Source organism: Cariama cristata, unplaced genomic scaffold (genome assembly GCF_000690535.1).
Source record: "Cariama cristata isolate BGI_N322 unplaced genomic scaffold, ASM69053v1 scaffold680, whole genome shotgun sequence".
NCBI classification, from domain to species: Eukaryota; Metazoa; Chordata; class Aves; order Cariamiformes; family Cariamidae; genus Cariama; species Cariama cristata.
Window position 1 is genome coordinate 1430 of NW_009596111.1, and position 4866 is coordinate 6295.

Here is a 4866-nt window from a genome sequence, read left to right on the forward strand (position 1 = left end):
CAAACAGATGGGGTGGCCAGGCGTCACCGGGGTCTGCAGCACCCTGGGGACACTCAGTGTGTTCCAGCCCAGGAAAAGGGCGGGTGGCAGGACTGATGCTACGGTCCAGGAATTCCAACTCACCTCCCCTGCAGCCCTGACCAGAGCTGGGTTTAGGTACAAGACAGAGGACCTGGGACAAGGGTGCAATGAGGCTCATTACAGCAGCACCAGGAGCCTCTCCAGTGCCGGCAGGAGGTGCAGGGACCTCGGGGTCTCTCCAGGCCCCTCCATGATCCTCACATCACTTCTGCCCAGCCCTGAGGGTGGGGATGGGGTGTAGGGGCCGGTGGGAAGGAGCCCCTGTCCTTGCCCGGGGTGTGCATCTCGCCTTGCCGCGGAGGAGAGACAGGCGATGCCAGGGCTGGCAGGCGCTGCGGCGGGAGCAGAGGCAGGGCGTTATTAATAACCTGCTGAGTCAGGGGGGGCTCTTGGGTTTCAGGATCACAAGACAGAGACGCCGAGCGGCTCAGATGGATCCCCCCCATTCCTACTTTTTACATTGACAGGGACAACTGCTAAGCTGGGTGGGGGCTGCAGCCAAAGTCAGGCGCCTTCAGACCTTGCTCTGTCTGCAGGGCAGTCCGGCCCCATCCTGACGGTCACTCCACCCAGCAGGGATGCAGGGCGAGGACTGAAGCTGCAATGTCCCCGAAATACAAGAGCTGCCCTGAAGGAATTAAGCGAGGAGGGCTGGGACAGAGATACGCAGCATTGATCAGCTATGTCAGGACATAGCAGCTATACCATTCCCATTCCCCATCAGCATAACTAAATCACATCGTGGGGAGAAAAATGAGTACCATAGGCTTCGCTATCAGTCCTGCTTCCCTGCAGGGTCCTCTCTGCAACCCACAAAAAGGCTGTGAGTGAGGCTGGTGTCCTGCTGCTACCCAAAGGAATGGATGCAAAGAGAATTTGGAGGAACTTGCAGACACACACATCACAGTGTCTAATTTCAAAAGTTTTGCAGGGGATGAAAAGCCTCAGGGGATGGGTCAGCTCTAGCTACTGCAGGACTGGATCAGACCTCCCAGAAAGCGTGTTGTCCCATCCTGGCTGCCACAGGGTCACCTGCGTTTCCATTGAAGCACTCAGCATCATCACACACAGATGAACTGAGGTCTGCTCTGGGATGGTGATTCCTTATGCGTCACTATGGAAAAGTAGTCGGTGATGTGGAACAGATTAACTTTGAGATGCAGCAGCCCGTGATAGCAGCGTGCATTGCCAACGTACAGTTTCTCTAGCAACTACCATGCAAGAGCGGCAGGAGCAGCAAGAGCCATCCCCAAGCCTGCGCCTAGCTCTCAGTGGTGCTGTCAGGGCAGGGGAGGTGCAGGGACCCCTCGCACACATGCGAGCTCCCATCGCTCGCTGGTCTGTGCGCTGCGATCCGGACACTCACACCTAGCGCTCTTTAGGGCCACACAACCCACTGGCGTGGGGTTGCTCCCCTGTGGTTTTGCCTGGCCCCGCTCCCCTTTCCCCCATCCTACCCCCCGGGTGCGCTGGGACACAGGTGCCTACCGAGGGGCAGAGCACCCCTGCTTTTGCTGGCAGCGTGCTCCAGGCTGGCACGCACCACTGACATCTATTTTTCCACCCAGGACAGGACCAAAATAAGTCTGTCTAACCCCTCCTCAGCAGCTGTTACAGTCATCACCCCGGCCGTGCCGGTTTTCCCTGGCCTCTCTGCTGTCACAGCACTCCAACCCCGGTGTCTGCAATTGCTATTGCTGTAGCTGCTGCTTGCAGTGGCTGAAATAAGTGAAGTGCTGAAGCTCCGCTCGACTTCTGCGTCCCCAGCAAGGTCTCACTTCGCTGTATCAGGCTGTCTGAGCAGCTGAGCCCCATTCATTTCAATTAGCCCGATAGCTCACAAATCCTATTTACCTTTATGGATGTGTTAGCATCCTACTGCTTCCCGCACCGGTACAGATTAAAGGGTGTGTGAGGAACATGTGCCTGGCGATATCACATGCTGACCGTTAACCCTCGCTGCACCCCTTGCGAGGCCGACCCACAGCAGTATGTTCCTGCAGTGAGTAAACCGAGACACAGATAACGCCGTATCGAAGGGACACGGTGAACCTCACAGAACTGGGAGCAGCCTGCAGCATCAACCCACAGATTAGCGAGAAACCCAGTCGATGCCTTTTGGTTTTAAACAAACACTTTACATTTTAGGCAATGCATCTTTTGATAGATAAAAGATGGAAAAGCCCAGAAAGGCTGTAGGCCCACAAGTCTCCTTTTTGACTAGGCGCTCCCTCCCAGCAGGACCTGTCCTTAGGTCCATGTACCTCACTTGGATTTTGACAATCATTGACCATCGCAACACATTCCAGCACTTAAATAAGCTCCTTGAGAGGGAGAGATAAGGTATCGGCTTTCCGGTTCATCTTGCCAGTCTGTCTGCAGCAGATAAGCATGTTGGGCCGCAGGAAAAAGGTTATCTAGAAAGGAAGCCGAGCAACGGTTGCTGTTATTGCAGGAGGCTTTGGAAAAAAGTAACCTCACCAGGAATCCCACAACCCATACAAACCTTTCCTGGCGGGACATGATTGATGGTTGGAGTCCAGCTGTGCCTTCCTCCCGGGGTGGGAGGCATCTTCCCGTACGGTGGAGGGGAGAGCTGTCACGACGGTCATGCTCTCCCGGGGAAGGTCACGACCAGAGGCAGGTGCCCAAAAACCTGTTGCTTTCCCTCTCTTGCTCGTCTCTCCTGCTCTGCCCCTGCTGCAAGTTGCTGCAAAAAAGAGGGGTTTGGTTTAGTGTCCCTCCTACCCCTTCAGCACATTTTGAATGTTTCTGGGCTGAGGAGTCTGTAAGAGGGAACTTTTCTGCCCAAAACGGAGGCATTGCTGTTTCTGGGTTGTGCATGGGGTCCCTGGAAACCAGCACCAATCTCCCACCGATCAACGAGGAGCAAGAGTGGGAAGGAGTTTCTGACAGTCCCCAGCCTTTCTTAACCCAAGTATCACCTTGCTTTTTGGGATGGGAGAGGAGAAACAAGCCATGTCGGCGTCAGGGTTCATTTACAACCTCGTGAAACACATGTCTTTCCTTTGGACGACGGCTTGTCACTTTATCTTCCGGCTTGCAGTTTGTTTGCTTGTTCGCAGGTGCAGAAATGAGGTGTGTCATCTAAAAACAAACCAAAAAAATGCAGCCATTTCCAGTCAAATTCACGGACCCCCTTTCTGCCTTCTTGTGATCACCCAGGGACGAAAGACCCCAGGTCGCAGCAACGCCGCTGGCTCAGGAAATGTCCTGAATCAGGGACTGCAGAACAATAACTGGAGCAAATCCTGCCAGGAAGCACTCCGAATCCGTTCAGCCACCTTCCCTCCCCTCTGGACCTGCCAGCTCCCTCCTGCCTCCCCTCCCAAGACATCCTCACCGCATCCCTCCACGTGCTCCGCTATTTTGCTGATTCCCATTAATCTGTGTTTTATATAACCCCTGGCCTGCACCGGACACAAAAGCTATGCATTACCATGCTATTAATACACAAACTTTAGGTTTAGGATTTAAAGCAACTAAAACCCCCCTTGCAGCCAGGGGAAGCAAACCATGACAAACCAGTGCTGGCAGCTTTGAGGCGTAAATCCCAGCAGGGAAAGGGCATCAGCGCGGGGTGCATCGCAGCTCCTCGCAGCGGACCTGCACCCACTCATCAGAGGCTGATTCCTTAATCACCACCACATCAAGTGTGCTTAACTATTGCGCAGCTCCTCGGCTGGAAGCAAAACCCACCCAACGCCCAGAGCACTTTGATCTCTGGGCAAGTGTTTCACGAACATCCATCATTGTAGCTCTCAGCTTCTCTTCCTATTGCTCTTATTTTTATTAATTTCTGCAGGTCTGACTTTCCAGCACCGATGGTCTTTCACAAAGCTGCTGGTCCTAGGAGAAGTGAGAAAGTCAGAGAGGGTCCCATGGGCGAGGGTGTATCGGAGGGATGGGGACTCTGCAAGGACAGAGCAGTTTCTGGGGAGTGGAAACCAGCTCTACCTGTTTGAAATTTGTTAGAAAAACTGGGAGAGATCCCTGTGCAATTCCAAGGTCCCCAGCTGCATCCCCATCCTCTGGAGAGGCTCAGAGGAACCACCCTGCAAAGGGAAGGGCATCGGCATTTCCAATGGCCCCGAGCCCGCGATGCCGGGGCCAGCAGCATTTGCCGCAGGGCTTGCTGGCTGCCCAGAGGTGACCCCGCTCGCCCGGGTGCTTGAGCCAATTTGTTCCAACGCTGCAATTAGCAGTTCATCGTGGCCAAGCTGTGAACAAAGTGGCTGTAATACCATCCAGCTGGAGAGAGGCCTCCCCTGCTAAGAACCAGGGATTTTCCAGGGGAAACCCTGCTTTGGGGGGGACGGGGGAAACTGCTGGGGCCCCCCCCAGCCATGCAGCATCTCCCCACTGCAGCAGGGACCGGGCACTGCTCAGCCTCGCTCGGGCTGTGAGAGGTTAACAGTTTTCAAGCGATTTCTGCGATTAACTTTTCCTAAATCTCCAATTCTTCCTTGCCTTCTATTTTTATAAAAAGAAAAGGGGGGGCGTGCAGGCAGTATTTACAAGGGATTTCACTCAAATAATGAAATAAATGTGATCAGCCGAGGGACCTTTAATCCGCTTTGACTCTTGCATCCTGGGGGACAAAAGCAGAGATCTCTGAGTCCCGGTGAGGTGGGGAACGAAGCAACCCCATCCCTGCCCGCCTGGGGGGCAGAGCCCACAGCACCACCTTAAATCGGACATAGGCACATCAGCCAGGGACTCTTGAGTTGACACCGGAGAGAAACACCTCTTCGGTTACCTGCT